The sequence below is a fragment of the Sapajus apella genome, unplaced genomic scaffold, assembly GCF_009761245.1.
Source record: "Sapajus apella isolate SASKATOON/1434 unplaced genomic scaffold, GSC_monkey_1.0 scaffold3, whole genome shotgun sequence".
Classification (NCBI taxonomy): domain Eukaryota; kingdom Metazoa; phylum Chordata; class Mammalia; order Primates; family Cebidae; genus Sapajus; species Sapajus apella.
The window spans coordinates 51,322,989-51,341,896 of record NW_022436943.1 but is presented as its reverse complement, the minus strand read 5'-3'; the positions used below and the strand labels follow the sequence as shown (position 1 = coordinate 51,341,896).

The window sequence follows — 18,908 nt, the reverse complement described above, 5'->3', positions numbered from 1 at the left end:
GGGCCCACCAGGATAACCAAGGATAATCTCCCTATTAGAAGTTAATTGATTAGCAACCTTAATTACATCTACAAAATCCCCTTTGCCATGTAAAGTAACATATTCATTCATAGGCATAACATCAGAGATTAGGGTGTGGGCATCTTTAGAGGGCCAGTCTGTCCACCAGAGCTTCTCTGCTTCTCCACAGGAGACAGGTAGAGACATTACACAATAAATCATAAGGTGTAGAGAGCCCTGCCACAGAAGGAGGCGTGGGTTCTTTTTTTTTTTTTTTGAGTCGGAGTTTTGCTCTTGTTACCCAGGCTGGAGTGCAATGGCGCAATCTCGGCTCACCGCAACCTCCGGGAGGCGTGGGTTCTAAGCGTCATGGAGATGAAGCACTTTACCCAGCCTCAGGGATGGGTGGTGGAAAAGAAGAAAATCAGGAAATATTTCCCAAAAGAAAAATGAGATTCTCTGATGGAAACTGGAATAGGGCATAGCAAAGGGATGTGTCACCAGCAGAGTTGATTAGGCTACAGGTTATTAGAAGAACGTATTTAGAAGAAGCTGGAAGCTGGAGTGAACTCCAAGTAAACACTAAATGTGGACAGCATTGCAGAAGCACGGCATTGCAGGGACTAGCCTCTGAGTGCCAAGCTGCTGCCACCTCCCCTCTCCCGGGGGGCCGATTCTGTCCTTCCAGAAGCAACACAGTGCACCTTCATGGAAAACCCATCCCACAAGCGAGAGGAGCTAAGTGAATCTGCACATGGTGGTCTGGGAAGATGTCCGTGACACCGTATATAAAAATGGCATACTTACCAATACCATTGCAAATTTCCAATTCCTGCCTCCCTCAACAAGGTACAAAAAACAAACACTTGGGAGCATGTATGCACTTGCAAAAGTTGACTGTTAAATATTCAAGAATTTTGCAAACTAGCTTTTAAAGCTGTGGTTGCCTGAAATCGGCTGCTGTGGGATTTCACCATTGAAATCAACAAACCTATGATTCAGGGTTTTTGTTTCTTTCTCCTCTTGAGGGGTTTAACAGTACACCCCTAGGTTTGCATAAATTACCAAATTGATAACAGGGATTATCTCCAGAAGGGGCAGGATGGGTTTCAAGCTGGTGTTGGTGACTCCCTTCTTTACAATATTAGTTTTTATAATTGGTGCAATTATAGCAATTTTTATTTTTTCCATTGTCTTCCAGATGTAAAAAATTAATGAACATAAAACAAAGCCACTGTGCTGTAATTCCCCATTTTCAGAGCTCTTTTCCTTGGAAGAAGCCGCAGCAGCATCCTGGGTGTGGCTGCCTTCAGTTGGTCCAGACGCAGTGGCTCTGACGTTCTCTGGCAGGCAGAAAATGCTGCCCGATGGTCAGGGGCTGCTCATAGCTGATGCACTAGTAAGAACTGGGCAGCCCATGCCAGCTAGATAGCTGAGATCTTCCCAGGAAGCTGGACACACCTCCTCAGGGAAGAGCCTTCCTCAGCTGCAGACTGAGCCATGGACCTAGGGCTCACCTGCTGCAGCCATTATGAATCATACTAGGATTGTCAGGGAATAATCTTCTTCTCCAGGAATCAGCCCTTTCCCTCCTGCTTTCAGATCCAGGGAATTTTAGGTGGTGGGGGAGGAGGGAGGTAGCTGGTAGAATCCAGACAGCAACACTAATTCCCTGTCCTGAGGATGCAAGACTTTCTCATTCGTAAGGCTCTGCATAACATACTCATCCTAGCACACGGGCTTCAGTGTCAGGAAGCAGGCTCCTTCCCACGAAGCTGGCTGGACACAGACGAGCTGAAGCTCTCCCAAGAAGACACTTCCTGTTAGACCCTGACGATCATTGCTATGGCCACCTGATGCCGAGGTTTTCCACCTGGAACATTTCAGTACCTCTCTCCCTGGCATTTCTCCAGCACCCTTTTCCTCTGTGACTGTTTAGCCCAATAAGCACACAGAATGACATTACACATAGTGGTGAAGACGCTGTTGCACGTGGTGATGAAGATGTCATTACACACAGCAATGAAGGGGGCTTCCAGGAGCCTAACAGAGGTGACAGATGCACAGAGGGGCAGCTGCTCACTTATTGGAGAGAACATCCACCGATTTCCAGCCTGTGTGTCTGGCACAGAGTGGCTAATCATGACATGACACCTGATCTGTGGGTGACTTTATATGGCCTTTTACAACATCTTTTTTTCCTTATCATATCATCATGGCATTTGAACAATTAGCATCCTGTCTCTTTTCCCCATAATGTAATCATTTTTAACCATCATTTTCATGTTTAAATGGCTGAAAAATGAATACTGTGCATGTGCTCCAGAGACTTCAACCACTCCCCTCTCACAGGAGATTGAAGCTATTTAGGAGTTTTCATGGTTATAAATGTACTGCAGCCAACATTTTTGTACATATGCACAACAGGATTCGGAGAAGCTTCTCTGAAATAAATCTACATATTTATAGATTATTACAAACTCCCAGGGCACAGGAGGGTGAGATGTGCTGGTATGCCATCTGATCCTGGAAAACACAGGAGCTGAATGTGACCACCAGCTGGGTCACATGTGGCATCACCCCTGACGTAAGGAGTGACAGCCCCAGTGACCTCATCTGACATGTGGCAGGCTGCGATGGCTGCCAACGTAAATGAGGCTGTGTGTGTCCAGGTCCTATTAACTCATATTAAAAAAATGAAGGAGGGCTGGGCATGATAACTCACACCTGTAATCCCAGCACTTGGAGAGGCTGAGCCAGGAGGATAACTTGAGCCTGGGAGTTCGAGTTCAGCCCTGGCAAAATAGCAAGGCCCCTGTCTCTACCTTTTTTTTTTTTTTTTTTTTTTTTTTAGATGGAGTTTTACTCTTGTTACCCAGGCTGGAGCGCAATGGCGCAATCTCGGCTCACCGCAACCTCCGCCTCCTGGGTTCAGGCAATTCTCCTGCCTCAGCCTCCTGAGTAGCTGGGATTACAGGCATGCGCCACCATGCCCAGCTAATGTTTTGTATTTTTAGTAGAGACGGGGTTTCACCATGTTGACCAGGATGGTCTTGATCTCTTGACCTCGTGATCCACCCGCCTCGGCCTCCCAAAGTGCTGGGATTACAGGCGTGAGCCACCGTGCCTGGCTTTTTTTTTTTTTTTTTTTTTTTTTTTTTTTTGATAGCACTTGGTGGCATGCACTCCCAGCTGCTTGCAGGCTGAGGTGGGAGGATCACTTAAGCCTAGGAGGTCGAGGCTGCAGTGAGCTGTAATCATGCCACTGCACTCCAGCCTGGGCTATAGAGCAAGGCTTTTTCTCAGAAACAAACAAGCAAAACAAAAACTTAAGGAGGAGGCAGCTGGCCATGTCATTGTGTAGACAATACCTTTGTAATGCCTCGGGAACCAGGCAGCAGGATTTTTGGTGTCGCAAGAACCTACCCACCTGTTCCACTGTGGGTACTTCTGCTCCATTCTCCATTGTCCTCTGGCACACTGAGAAGGCCCTTTGACATGGAGACATTCAGAGGCACAGTTTGGAAAACAGGACTCTGGGACCTCTATACAAGGGCAAGAGGATTTAATTCAGGTTAGGGACGCCTGGATTTGAGGTCCACTGGATTTGTATAGCTGTCTGTACATCCCTCAACCTCTCTGAGTCTATGCATTTCCATCTATTAGCAGGGGGGGTGATGACGGCCAGATAATCTCTGATGTTCTACACCATCTCGGAATCTTTATTTTTTCTTTCTGAGACAGGGTCTTGCTGTGTTGCCCAGTCTTGTTCTGAACTCCTGGGCTCAAGCCATATTCCTGCCTTGGCCTCCCAAAGTGCTTGGATTAAAGACATGAGCCACCATGTCCAGCCACCATTCTAGAATCTAAGACGATGGGAGCTGCTGACCCAAGAATGGCAGGGGACTCGTTCTCACCTGGAATGAGATGAGACATCAGGCCCTCTGAACTTCAAATTTCCATAGCACTGAAGCTCTGATTAGGAAAAGCCATGGTTTTCTGGCCAGGATAACCACGTCATGTCACCTCGGTAGCTTCTTCAGTTATGAGTGTTTTAAAAGCAGTACTGGTGTCACGCGTCTTTGTCTCCCTCACAGCACCAGCTGTGTGGTGGGCATGTACGAGAATTCATGCTATCTCCTTTGTGGTGAAAACACAACCGAAAACAATCTAAAAGACACCAGCAAAGGGGGAGTTAATGTAAATCATGATGCAGCTGTAAGCGTTAGCCATTACATTCATGGTGGAGATCTGTCCTTAATAACACAGAGGGATGTCCACCACATTATTTCCAAAGGGATACATTAATTCCAGGACCACATGAATGGCCCTATGAGGCCATGTGTACCTACAAACAATCCACACATAAGTAAGGCCATAGTTGGTGACACATTACACAAGGGTATATTCACAAATCCAACCTCACTTATTCTTAAGCAACACTGAAGGAAGGTAAAAGGTAAAAGGTATTTATGGCAGAGAATAGTTACCATCCTCCTCCTTCTTCTTCTTCTTCTTCTTCTTCTTTTTTTTTTTTTTTGAGACACGGTCTTGCTCTGTTGCCCAGGCTAGAGTGCAATGATGTGATCTTGGTTCACTGCAACCTACACTTCCGAGATTCCAGCGATCCTCCCACTTCAGCCTCCTAAGTAGCTGAGACCACAGGCATGTGCTACCACACCTGGCTAATTTTTATATTTTCTGTAGAGATGGGGTTTCACTATGTTGCCCATGCTGATCTCCAACTTTTGAGATTAAGCAATCCCCCCATCTTGGCCTCCCAAAGACCATCCCTTTCTAAAGCTCATCTAGAACTGATCCCTGGCAAGTGAAATGATTGTATACGCCTTCCAGGAAGAGGTGTTTTAAGAAGCAGTGTGCCTTCTCTCCTGTTCTTCATCCCCCTGCTAGCTGGATGGATTTCAAGGTCCCAGGGATGGCAGAACAGCAACATGGAAGAGACCTGGGTCTCCAGATCACCACATGGAGAAAAGCCACCTAATGACCAGGAATACCCTTCTCAAATTGTTATTTGAGTTCAAAAAGAAGCATCTTTTGAGCCACTAAAATACTGAGGTCTATTTGTTATGGCATCTAGAGTTACTCTAACTAAACAATCACTTCTCAGACAGGCACAGTGGTTCACACTTGTAATCCCAGCACTTTGGGAGGCCAAGGCGGGCAGATCACATGAGGCCAGGAGTTTGAGACCAGCCTGCTCAATATAGTGAAAACCCGTCTCTACTAAAAATATATAATTAGCTGGGTGCAGTGGCACATGCCAGCAATCCTAGCTATGCAGGAGGCTGAGGCACAAGAATCACTTGAACCTGGATAGCAGAGGCTGCAGTTAGCTGAGATCACACCACTGCACTCCAGCCTGGGCAACAGAGTGAGACCTTGTCTCAAAAAAAAAAAACAAAACACCTCTTTTCTTTCTCTTACATGAGGAAACCAAGGCTCAAAGTGGTAAATTAAACTGTCAAGGATACACTGCTCATAAGATGTTGATTCCCACTAGTTTCTTGGAAAGTTTCAAAGTCTGTGATCTTCCACAGTACCCAGTTGGTGGCATGCTAATTGCTTAAGTGCTCCTAGAGTCCAGATGAAGAAAGTTCAGTGTACAATGCTCTGAGGGTACAAAGGACTCCAGAAATAACCTAGTTGCATTTGTCATTAGCTTTCCTGTCCATGTTGCCTTTTCTTAGTCAGGTTCAGTCCATCTAGAACTTAAATTTCAATGGAAACAGAGAAGGTGAATGTGGTAGCAGACATCACTAAGCACTCTCAAAGCCTTCTTGTTACTTTGAAACTGTCTAAAAAGCCCATTCTTTCTACCCACTGGGTCCCCACCTTCCCTGCCAAGTCTGTGTTCTCTGTTCGGTTCATTATCAGCACCGCCCACGGCCAGACACAGCCAGGCGGCTTCACAGAAGCCAAAGAGCTTATCAGAAATAAGTACTTTATTTGACAGTGAGGCCAGATGTGGAGAGAGAGGCATTTCAAGGCCCTCACTTCTCTTCTCATAATTAGTCAGCTTCTAGCAATGATGAGAGTCGGAGGACGTCAAAAATAATGAATGACCTTCTCAAGCAGCTCCAGTGAGGGAGCATTGCTTCAGAACCCATCACAGGATTCTAGAATGTGAGCATTGAGGGAGAGCCTCAAAATACTGGCAAACCTCCCTTGTAGAGATGAGGACAAACTCCCAGAGAAAAGTGATGTCATCTGTCCAGCCACTCTCTACATATCCACTGTGCACCTGCCATGTGTCAGGCGGGGACCTAAACCCTAGGAGGGGATGAATGCAGAAAAGACACATTCCCTCACCTTGAAAAAAAAAAAAAAACAGAGCTTTATGAGAGATACTGACACATTTATCTCAGGCCCATACATGTCTATTACAGGGCCAACTAATGCCTGGGTCCCCACTGCTCACCAGAACAACAGCCATTACAGCAGTCGCAGTGGTCCAGACCCATCCCCATAAACATGTCTACAGTTCCCAGAAGACTGTAAAGATTTCTGTAAAGGTCTTTCGTGACTCTGGGATTTAACACAGCATCTCAGGATGTGCTGTTTAAGCTAAATTGAGTCAAATGAATTAATGAAGGAATCACACTGGAACAAAATGAACAAAAAGTTGTTTTGTTCCAGGGTGATTCATTCATTAATTCATTTGACAAAACACAGTTCCTAACCCCAATGATTAGGACTTACTGTTGAGGGATAGAGAGGTACGTAATTACAGTAGGTCCCATGACACCACAGTGGAAGGTGAAGAAAGAATGCAGACGGTACAACTGACTGTCAGGAGAGTCTCCCCCACAGCAAGGTACGGATAAGGACCGTTTGTTCTCGTCTCCGTAGCATCCCAGCATGCCCCCACCTGGGATCCACTTCTTCTGTTCATCATCTGTCCGCTTCAAAGTGCGAACGGCCCAAGAGGCAGAGGGCGCGTCTCCCTTTCCCATTCCTCAGCATTCAGCAAGTGTTCAATAAACATTTGTGGAAGGAATATATTTGGTTGGGAACAGAAAAACGCATTACAATTCCATAACAGAAATACGAAGTGATGATATGCCTATACACAGGAGAAAGTGACTAACTCTGCTAGAAGGAAAAAAAAAAAAAAAAAAAACCGGGGAAAGTATCTCATACAGATTATTTATTTATTTATTTATTTGAGATGGAGTTTTGCTCTTGTTGCCCAGACTGGAGTGGAACAGCACAATCTCGGCTCACTGCAACCTCTGCCTCCCAGGTTCAAGTGATTCTCCTGCCTCACCCTCCCAAGTACCCAGGATTACAGGTATGTGCCACCAAACCAAGCTAATTTTGCTTTTTTTTTTTTTAGTAGAGATGGGGTTTCTCCATGTTGGTCAGGCTAGTCTCAAACTTCCGACCTCAGGTGGCCTGCCTGCCGCGACCTCCCCAAGTGCTGGGATTACAGGCCTGAGCCACCACACGCAGCCTCTTATATACATTTGTACGCTCACACACATGCGCCTATTGCAGTGATCACACCAACCATTAAGCAAGTCTTACTTATGGAGCCCTAACTATTCACCAGGTATAGTCCCAAGTGTTAATGCTCACAACAGGCTCATAAGAAAACTAATATTATTACCTCCATGTTGCAGATGAGATGGAAACAGAGGCACAGATAAGTGGGAGGTGGCCTTTCTTAGGTCAAAGAGCTAGTAAAAACAAGAGTCGCAGTATAAATCCACATGCCATCCCACTAGACCATGACCTCCAATTAGGACAGTTTCAAGGAAAGAGAAATGAAATCATTTCTACAAAACCAAAAGCAATCAGCACACAGCTAGCAGGCCCTGGGAACATAGCAGGGCCCTTCATGCCTCATTCCAATAACCCACAAACCTGAATGCACAAACCTAACCCAAACCAACAAAAATTTGCTGATCCTCAACCATCTAAAGAGATTTTTTTTTAATACCAAAGCCGAGATCCCTCTCTAGATCAATTAAATCTTAATCTATGACGTACGGTGGGAATGAAGTGGATAGTAGCAGATTTTGCAGGTCCGTAGGTGACTATGGTATACAGCCAGGACTGGGAACTCCTAGACGGATTTGTTTACAGGGAACAAAACGGGACTCTAGCAGGAGGAGCGGCCGGGAAATTGCCGAGGATCAGGCAAGAGAGCAAGAAAGGATGACTTGACCGTTTGACTACTGTTTCCCTAGGCTACTGATTCACGTGACTCGAAATGGGGTCTCCATCAACTCTGCCAGAACTCCTGGCACTCCCAACAGGGCCAACGCTGGCTCACATTCATTTGAAGAGGGTGCTCAACTGCCTGCAACCTTAATGCTCTGCCCGAGGGGAGTTGAAGGCCTTGCTAAGCTCACTCAACTCCAGAGGCCTCCATTTTCTCATTTGCAAAGTAAGAATAATAAAAGGTGTTTCAAAGGGCATTTGTGAGCATTAAGGGGATACTGATATTGATGAATTTACTAAAATGCAGCACAAACAGAAAAGCATCAGCCTCAGAGAAAATGTTATCATTTCCACCTTGGAAAAGCTGAGCAGTGAAGAATACGGTAGAGACCTGGGTCCCAGCCTGGTTTGGCCTTTCCTAGCAAGCCTAGAAATCACTCTGCCCACGGTTTCCTCTTCTGCCAGCCAAGGTACTGCAATAGCCCCTTCATGCATTCCCTCATTCAGCAAATGTGTATTGAACGTCAACTCTAATGTTCTGATATTAAATCATAGGAGATAATGTACGTATAAAAATGCTTTGGAAATTTTAGTGCGCTCCACAAATAAGAGGGAATTGTTTCTGTTTGTAATGATTCATTGTGAGCTCATGAGTCCCAAGGTCTACAGGGACTTACGAGGGGTCATGTCACAGTGCAATGCTTGGACCCTTTCAGCCCCGCCCCCTCTCAGTAGTAATACAGTCCCTGTGCAGATATCTCCAGTGATGAGATCCCAACCACTGTCAGAGACACAGCATTCTCTCAAGTTCCTTTTCCTTTTATTAGGTTGTTTCCTGTTTGCTTGCTGTTTCTACCTCTCCATTTTGGTTCTGATCTTTGGGACCACAAAAAGTATATTTGACCTCCTCTCAGCCTTTCACTAATCGAATATCACCATCAGCAAAGTCCAGCCTCCTAACTCCTCTCCACATCTTCTCTCTGTGAAGCTAAGATGGCCCTGGTTTCCTTGTATTACTCATTTTGGAAGGCCATAATAGACTACCCCAGGCTGGGTGGCTTAAATAATAGAAAATTAATTTTCATACAATTCTGAAGACGGCAAGATCAAGGCGCCACTATGATCCGTTCTGATGAAGGCCCTCTCCTTGCACTGTGGATGATTGCTTTCTCACTGTCTCCTCACATAGCAGAGAGAGAAGAGAGATAGCAAGCTCTCTGGGGTCTCTTCTTTTGAGGGCACTAATCCAATCATGAGGGCCCCACCTTCATGATCTCATTTAATCTTCATTATCTCCAAAGGTCCAACTCTTAATACTGAATACATGGGGGTTGGGGTTTTCAACATACACATCTGGGAGGAGGAAAACAATTCAGTCTATAACACTTCCCCCAAAAGTTTCTCTTGCTAAGCAGAAGTAAATCTGATTGAGACACTGACTAAGTACCCACCATGCCTACAAAACGTGACTTGTATATGCTGAGGAAATCAATTTGATTGCCCTAGCATCAAGGCACATATACTCTAGAGATTGTTACCATCTACATTTTAGAGCTCCCTGAATCTTCAGAGAGAATGAGCCAGAGGCCTGGGTTCGAGAATTTACAAAAAGAGTCAAAGAAGTCAAGGCAAGAAGAAAACACAGCCCCACCCTTTGATTAGATTTTATCCTAGAGATGAGGTCTCCTGAATCAAAATCACAAAATCTCAGCCCATTCACTGTTGACTGATTGCCTTCTCTGGACCATGCTGCAGTGATCACAGCAGCAATAAACATGGCAGGCAAATGTACCAACCCTTGGGGGATGTTAACTTGTTTTCTGCTATGGGAGTGAGATCAACCATGTGTCATTCAAAGGGAAGAGTCACGTGAAACTTCCCTGTACTCCTCAAGCCCAGCACAGAGCCTGATCCAGAGAAGATGCTCAATGATGACACCTTGTAAAACAACAAATAACAGCCAAGACCTCTCCTGAGTGTGCTGAAGGGCAGCCACAGGGCTTCCTAAAAATCAGAGGCCATTTGCTATTAAAGAAAGCCATGAGTTTTGTGTAGTGGCAGGGTCGTAGCCAATGAGGTTTATCTGAGGTGCGATTATTGCTGTTAGAAAGCCACAGATGGTTCTGGAGACCAGAGCCATCAAAATCCTTGTTCTTGTGCAGAAAAGAAGGCAAACCAGGGACTGAACTTGGCTTTTGATGATGACTCACCATCATAATCCCAGGTCTTGATGACAGGTTAAATCTTGCAAAACTTTAATTTGGTGAAGAAGTTGGCTGCTGCGTTACTGTGTCACGTGTCTTGGGAGAGCTCCAGTTTCTGTCACGCTAGCATTAACTGAAAAATGGGATGAAATATGAAGACATTTTGCAGTTTATAAGATAAAAGCACCAGGGAGTTTTAACAGTTTGGAGACATATCATCCTAAAATTGGGCTCCAATGGTCACTGAAACCATTGCTGCATTCAGTAAAACTGGGCTGCCTAAAGCTACTGCCATGGAAGTGAGAATCTAAAACATGGTTTAGGAGGCATAAATCAGTCACATAGAGGCCTGATGCACAATATGTCCAATGAAGCTTCCACCAGAGAACAGAAAAGCAGTAGCTCAGCAGAATTGCAACTTCTGATTTTAGGTTTCTGTCAATCTGTTCCAACACTTAGCAAAAGATTCTTGCTGTTTCGCCCCAGAAACACTTTTATCTTATCAGTTGACTTCCCTGAAATCATGCCATACTGAGCTATGATTCTTACTCAAGTGTAGTTCCTATGTCAGAATCTTATCAATGAGAAATTTCACATGATGGCGTGCCAAAATATCTAATACCACACTTGCATGTTTTTAATTCCAACAGAATTAGCATTGCATCTTCGACACAGCGCGGTTTACCATGGTAGTCATCTCAAAGGCTGAAGACGGAGACTGTGCTATGTGATTATTTACCTGCTTAGCTTGGGTTCCGGTTGTTCACATTCACAGCAAGACAGATTAGGACTGACACAACCACTGCTTTTACTGGGTTTACCAAGTGTCAACAGATCCTTCAATGTGTTTCTCAAAATTTCTGTTGACCTATGATAAAGAAAAATAAGATCTATTTTGAAAAAAAATCACAGAACTCGAGTTAAAGCTTCATTTAATACCACCTGTATGTCTTTAACATCTTGACAAAAAAAAAGCTTTACATTTCAATAATGTTTCCCCTTTGGGGGCAATTTAACAGGGAGGGCTTGAGAAAAAGAATAAAAGAGAGCTATTAAATACATTTCTTATAAAGTTACTTGTGTCTTGGCTGGGAGCGAAGGCTCATGCCTATAATCCCAGCACTTTGGGAGGCTGAGGCAGGAGGACCACAAGGTCAAGAGATCAAGATCATCCTGGCCGACATGGAGAAACCCTATCTCTACTAAAAAAAAAAAAAATGCAAAATTAGCTTGGTGTGGTGGCACATACCTGTAATCCCAGGTACTTGAAAGGCTGAGTCAGGAGAATCACGTGAACTCAGGAGGCGGAGGTTGCAGTGAGCCAAGATCGTGCCACTGCACTCCATCTGGTGACAGAGTGAGACTCCATCTCAAAGCAAAAAAAAAAAAAAAAACAAAAAAAAAAAAAAAAAAAGGTTCTTGCGTCTCATGCAAGACATATAGAATAGGCCTTTTTTTGTAGCAAATATTTTAAACAAGAGGTATTTTGTTATGTGATGCTTTTTTAACTGTAGCTAAAACACTTTTTAGCCATGGAAATTCTGAAAAGCTTGCCATTTCTTTTATTATACTTACTGGAAGATGATTACTTTTGTTGAAGGATAATATTTTCCCATCTTTTCCTTACCCTTTGGCCCCCCAAAAGTGTTTCTGCTAATGATATAAGCAGATTTGTAATACTTTATCTGCTTTTAAGCTGTGCAAATTAATATTTGGATAATTCATAATTAGCTTGATTATGTCACTTGATAAAATAATGATGTGTATTCATGTTAGTTCAACCATATATTAATACTGCCTGGGAATAGGTAGCTATAATTGTGTGAGGAACATAATTTGGCAGTGTTCAATGGCTTGGAAAAACCTATTGCAGGAACTTAAACATCTATGTGAACACTGATATCAAAAGAGCATGTAAGCCTGCCCATAACTTCTGATCCTAGACGGATCTGGCTGTGGTTTTCAGATCCCAGCCCGCAGAAAGCCCCTACAACCTCATCAGCTGAGTGGGCAGAACAATAACATCAGGCCTGCACATGCCCAGGATTGTGCCCAGCATGGCCAGGGACTGATAAAGACACCGGTACTTTCTATTTTTATTGCTATCACCACCATTGTAATCATTACTGAGAGATGTATCCATAGAGACATCATGTCAGAGAAAAGCAGAAGAAACCAAAAGGCAACAATGAAACCAACATTTAGAAAAAAAAAATAAAAAGGTGATGGAACAGCCCAGAAAGCTGGAGACAGTGGCAGAAACCATTTCAAAGAATTAGCCGCAAAAGAAGTAGGGAACAGGTGAGAGAAGGGGACAGTTCTTTCCAGAGCTAACTCAGTGGACGCACCAGAGCCTGCGGGAGCATACATTTTTGCATCAGTTTCCTCAATGATAAACTGGAAGAAAAGTACATGGCAGAGAGAGTGACACTAGTCAATATTTGTAACAAGTCAGGGCACACAAAAGAAGACACTTTTGTTCTCACCTCTCCCTTTTTAAATTAAGGAGCATCTGCCCTGAATACAATCTTGCACAAAACTAAATCCACCTAAACACAACATCACATTAACTACAAAAGCCTAGTGATCATTAAAAATTCTCCATTTGACCCAGCAATCCCATTACTGGGTATATATCCAAAGGATTACAAATTGTTCTACTACAAGGACACATGCACACGAATGTTCATTGCAGCACTGTTTACAATAGCAAAGACCTGGAACCAACCCAAATGCCCATCGATAATAGACTGGACAGGGAAAATATGGCAAATATACACCATGGAATATTATGCAACCATCAAAAACGATGAGTTTGTGTCCTTTGTAGGGACATGGATGAACCTGGAAACCATCATTCTCAGCAAACTGACACAAGAACAGAAAATCAAATACTGCATGTTCTCACTCATAGGCGGGTATTGAACAATGAGAACACATGGACACAGGGAGGGGAACATCACACTCTGGGGTCTGTTGGGGGGAATAGGGGAGGGATAGTGGGGGGTGGGGAGTTGGGGAGAGATAGCATGGGGAGAAATGCCAGATATAGGTGATGGAGAGGAAGGCAGCAAATCACGCTGCCACGTGTGTACCTATGAAACAATCCTGCATGTTCTTCACATGTACCCCAAAACCTAGAATGCAATAAAAATAATAATAATAAAGAAAAAAAAATTCCTGGGAGTAACAGATGACCATTCACTAATTAATCGGGTTTAGGTAACTCAAGCTCCACTTAAAGAATCATTGCTCCTTAAAGGGGTAAATGCAATGATAGTCACTTGGGAAATTTCTAATTTGTCACTCCTCTGGGGAGACCAAAATGATACAATCTTAGTAGCAAATTTCTCCCTGAAGTTTCTGAGGGTGAACAATTTCCAGCCTCCTCAGACAAAGGTAAGATGAGTCAGCTGGCATTACTGTCAATCAGTACGAAACACAGGCCACCTTTGTGTCTACAACTAACAGGCTTTGTTAAGCATCAGATGTAGGACAGTGGTTTGTGGAGTGAAAACAAGGTGGGTGTCCACTGGGCCAGACACTGCACAGCACTGCCCGTGCAGGGAAATAGAACAGAGAATGAGCTGAACGGGAAGACGTCGACACTAAACCTACACATGCAGAAATACACCAGTGCATGCGAGCCACATACTCACTGTTTTCCCATTATGATGTTAAAACATGCTCTTCGTTTTCAAAGACATCAGAAAGTAAAAGGTGTCTCACACCTTCCAATCACATTTCCCAGAAAGGTCTGTCAACAGGAAGTACATACCCTTCTCAGAATTTCTCCCATGTGTAGAGAAATATGCATATGCACGATACGGCTCCGCCTTGCATCGACAAAAATGGGCCGATTCTAAACAAACAGTGCTACAACTTATCTTTTCCAATGGATGGTGGACACCATTCCATACTGGTACGTATAAATCTGTCTCATGGTTTGTATTTAGTTTTTATTTTAAAATAGTTTCACCTGCACAAAGTAAGAGTGTAAAAAACACAGAGAAGTTCCATTTAGCCTTGCAACTTCTCAATTCTGACACCTTATGTACAGTACAATTATTTAGTTGTGTCAGGAAATTAACTTTAGTGCAATACTATTGCCTATCTAGCAATTTAGTATACTATTGCTTTGTTGCCTTATCTAGAGACGGTATTCAAATTTCATCGATAACACTTTTTTCCAAAGCAGAATGCCGCCCGCAGTCATGCGTTGCATATATATTTGGCATGTCCCTTTGTCTCTTTTAATCTGGACTCACTCCTCAGTCTTTCGTTATCTTTCAGTTTTTTTTTTTCTTGTTTGAGATGGAGTCTTGCTCTGTAGCCCAGGCTGGAGTACAGCGGCATGATCTCAGTTCACTGAAACCTCCACCTCCCAGGTCCCAGTTCAAGCAATTCTCCTATCTCAGCCTCCCAAGTGAATTAATCACTCAGGTTTCACCCTCAGAAACATAAAGTTCTGGCATTAGAGGGACAGAAGGACTGTTCTGACCAGAGCCTGGTCAGGAAGGTGAGTTTTGTCTAGCAGGATTGTGCCAGGGAACTGCCATGGTCTTGAATGTTGGTGTCTCCCCAAAACACATAGTTGAAATCCTAACACTCAAGGCGATGGTATTCGGAGATGGGGCTTTGGGAGGTGATCAGATCATGAGTGTGGAATCCTCATGAATGGGATTATTGCCCTGATAAAAGAGACCCCAGAAAGCTCTCTCGCCCCATCCTCCATGTGAGGACGCAGTAAGAAGACGCTGAACCGGGAAGCTGGTCCTCGCCAGACACCAAATCTGACAGCACATTGATCTTGGACTTTCTGGTTTTGAGAAGTATGAGAAATAAATTTTCATTGTTTGTAAACCACCCAGTTTAGGTCTTTTGTTACAGCAGCCCAGACGGACGAAGACAGGAATGAAGGGGAAAATCATGGACAGAGAATCACTTTTGTTCCACGAACCTTTCACACTGTGAGTGGCTCAAGGTGAACGGGGGAAAACAGAGTCCTGATCTGCTGGGGGCCAATGGCGAGTCTGAAAGTGTCACAGGAAGGGTGTCAGCCTCAGCCTTCTGGGGCCCTTGAGCAGCTGGGCACCGGTGCAGAGGAAACTCCCCAAGAAGCATTCAGCCCACATTTCCCCCCAGCTAGCCTCACTTCCCCCCTCAGCAATGCCCTGGTTTATTTTGACAAGGTTGTTTCCATCCAGCACGGTCACACACCCTTGCAGACACCAGGGAGCCCTGCCCACTCTGGGAACCACTGCTCGCTGTGGAAAACCCGAAGCATCACCTTTATGCACAGCAGGCTGGGAAACGGGGCTGCTATCGAGCCCCTCAGGAGCAGTCATGGCTGTGGGCAAGCAGCAAAATGGGGTGCAGACAGCAGGCAGAGCTTCCTGGCACAGACCTGCAGGTGGGTGGTCGGGGGAGGGGAGGGGAGCAGCAATGCCCTGTGCTTCCAAGTGATGAGCTTGGAAACCTGCTTCAAGCTGAACTGAGCAAAGGAGGCAAGGGTAGGAAATACAGAAATACACCTCGCAAGAGAAGAGGAAACATACCAGATGTTTTAACGGGTAGAATTTCAGATAAAAAACAAACCATGTATTGAAAATGGAAAAGGCGCAAACAGGACAATGTGGTCTGGGAGAAGCAGCAGCTGCATAAAGCAAGTACACCCCTGGCCGGGCGTGGTGGCTCGTGCCTATAATCCCAGCACTTTGGGAAGGCAAGGTGGGCAGATCACAAGGTCAGGAGTTTGAGACCAGCTTGGCCAACATAATGAAACCTGTCTCTACTAAAAATACAAAAAATTAGCTGGGCGTGGTGATGGACACCTGTAATCCCAGCTACTCAGGAGGCTGAGGCAGGAGAATCGCTTGAACCTGGGAGGCGGACGTTGCAGTGAGCTGAGATTGCACCACTGCACGCCAGCCCGGGCAACAGTACAAGACTCTATTTCAAAAAAAATTAAAAAAAAAAAAAAAGCAAGTCCACCCCTTTGGGGATGGGATCTGGGGTGGAATCATCAGAACTGGAGGAGCGCACAGAGCTCCAGGCTGGGCTGGCATCTGTGGTAGTAGCACAACGCAGCTGGTTCCAGGTATGGGGATAAACAGAACCCTATGCACTAAAATCAACTACTGCTATTGGGACAAAGTGCTGCTGCCAGGAAAGTATAGCTACAGTGACACTGTCAGACACAGGAGGCAAATGGGAAGAGGCCAGGCCTTCCGCCCTCCCCACCTGCCAGGTTTCCTTTGAACAACCAGGTCTGGCCACTCTGGGCCTGCAGAATTTCAAGGCCATGATCGGCGGACAAAGACTGGCCATCGTCCCCTTTATCCTGGGCATACACAGTAACGAGAGTCAAAATATTTCTCAACAACTAGCTTGCCATGCACAAACCCTGGGCAACCAGTGAGGTGCCTGGCTCAGAGCAGGTGGGGCCTGAGCCTGGGGCCAGGCCAGTACGTTACATGAGGTCTCCTAGCTCCTGATCACACCTGGTGCTTCCAGTTCTGCATCAAGCCCTCCTGACTGCCCAATAGGCCCACATCATTTATTTTTATTGCCTGCCTGGCCTCCGTAGACAACTGAGTTTGCGACACCTGGCTGAGAAGGAAGCGAGGTGGGAGATTCTACGTGATATGTCTTTCATCCCCATTCTGTATGCTTCAGGTCCCAGGAAGGCAGGGACATCCCTGATAGGACTAGCCCAGGAGTTCTAGGAGCCGTGTGCAGAGGAAGAGGTTGTATGGAGTGGGAGTGGCATGGGAGGGGATGGGCAGCAGGAAACGCTGTCAGTAAGAGGATGGGAGAAGGACAGGACAGTCCAGAAACCAGCAAGGCTACAGGAAGCCCGGGGCAGGGACATGTTCAAAGACCTGTGTGCATAACACGGTGTCCTGGTTTGCAAACATCTGGGCAGTACACATTTCGGAGTCTCTTTCTACAGGCATCTGACTCACGTTGATTTTGTTGAATGAGACCACATTGACCATAGGGAAAAGTCCAGTGTTCTCAGCCCACTGCTCTTGCCCCATGGGAACTTTCCAACGTCTCCATTCATTACCTTCTTTTGCCAATCAATGTGGACAAAAAAAAAAAAAAAAAAGAATAAAGTCTGTTAAAAGTGGATGGAGGCTGGCAGCAAGTGGCTCACACCTGTAATCCGAGCACTTTGGGAGACCGAAGTGGGTGGGTCACCTGAGGTCAGGAGGTTGCGACTAGCCTGGCCAACATGGTGAAACCTCATTTCTACTAAAAATACAAAAATTAGCCAGGCATGGTGGTGCGCACCTATAATCCCAGCTACCTGGGAGGCTGAGGCAGGAGAATCACTCGAACCTGGAAGATGGAGATTGCAGTGAGCTGAGATCACGCCACTGCACTCCAGCCTGGGCAACAGTGAGACTCTGTCTCAAAAAAAAAAAAAAAAAAAAAAAAGTGGGTGGAACATGGTAATGAATTAGAGTTAGATATAGCAGTATGAACTCATATTTAGTTTAACATAGGTAAGATGGATACCTGTAGAAATATTTACACATACATGCATGCACACAGATTCGTATACACACAGATATTTATTTATTTATTCATTTTTGAGGCAGAGTCTTGCTCTGTCGCCAGGTACCAGCCAGGCTGGAGTGCAATGGCGCGACCTCGGCTCACTGCAACCTCCACTTCCCTAGTTCAGGCAATTCTCCTGCCTCAGCCTCCCGAGTAGCTGGGACTACAGGCATGCATCACCATGGCCAGCTAATTTTTGTATTTTTCAGTAGAGACAGTGTTTCACCATGTTGGCCAGGATTACAGGCATGAGCCACTGTGCCCGGCCTATTTTTATTTATTTGTTACAGGGGAAAGCGTGAACACAGTCCTTCACTACTACAAATTATGCAGTCAAGTTTCCCACATTTGGGGAAACTGCAGGGGTCAGCACATCCAGAGTGCAATGGATAAACCTGGGAAAACCACCTTCGTGACCATGGTATCTCCCCTGCCAGGTAAGTATTTATATATTTATTTAAAACAAATTCTTCTGATCCTCCCCATCCTCCCTACATGCTTATATTTCACTGCTCTATCAGTTGAGAAGATCTGGAGGAAAAAATGCCCCGAGCACATCTAGCGCCCAGATCTTGGATCTTTTCTTCAATAAAATGACTGGGGCTCCTTGGAGAAATGACTGATTCTATAACTGGGGCTGGAAATATACAAGATGAGCCCGAAGCATCTTAGAGTGCCAGAAAGTATGGATGTACCAAAAAGAGATAGAGAGAGAAGAAAGGAAGGAGGGAAGGAAGGAGGGAAGGAGGGAAGGAGGGAAGGAGGGAGGGAGGGAGGGAAGGAAAGAAGGAAGGAAGGAAGGAGGGAAGGAGAGAAGGAGGGAAGGAGGGAAGGAGGGAGGGAGGGAGGGAGGGAGGGAGGGAGGGAGAGAAGGAAGGAAGGAAAGAAGGAAGGAAGGAAGGAAGGAAGGAAGGAAGGAAGGAAGGAAGGAAGGAAGGAAGGAAGGAA

The 18,908-nt window shown here is 45.2% G+C and overlaps 1 long non-coding RNA gene, 1 other non-coding gene and 1 pseudogene across 2 annotated transcripts in view; 1 reads left to right on the top strand and 2 right to left on the bottom strand.

The window, feature by feature from the left end:
• The window catches only part of LOC116529120, a 370,222-nt gene that overhangs the window by 205,273 nt on the left and 146,041 nt on the right, over positions 1-18,908 (bottom strand). The window contains exons 6-7 of the long non-coding RNA XR_004259387.1: positions 11,131-11,259; positions 10,398-10,524 (exon numbers count right to left, since the gene is read on the bottom strand). This is a non-coding gene — a long non-coding RNA (uncharacterized LOC116529120). The remainder of the gene's footprint in view (positions 1-10,397; positions 10,525-11,130; positions 11,260-18,908) is intronic.
• Positions 10,231-10,353, top strand: LOC116536373 (annotated as a pseudogene).
• LOC116536248 lies at positions 18,248-18,405 on the bottom strand. Its single transcript, XR_004262548.1, has one exon. It is a non-coding gene; the product is annotated as a U1 spliceosomal RNA (small nuclear RNA).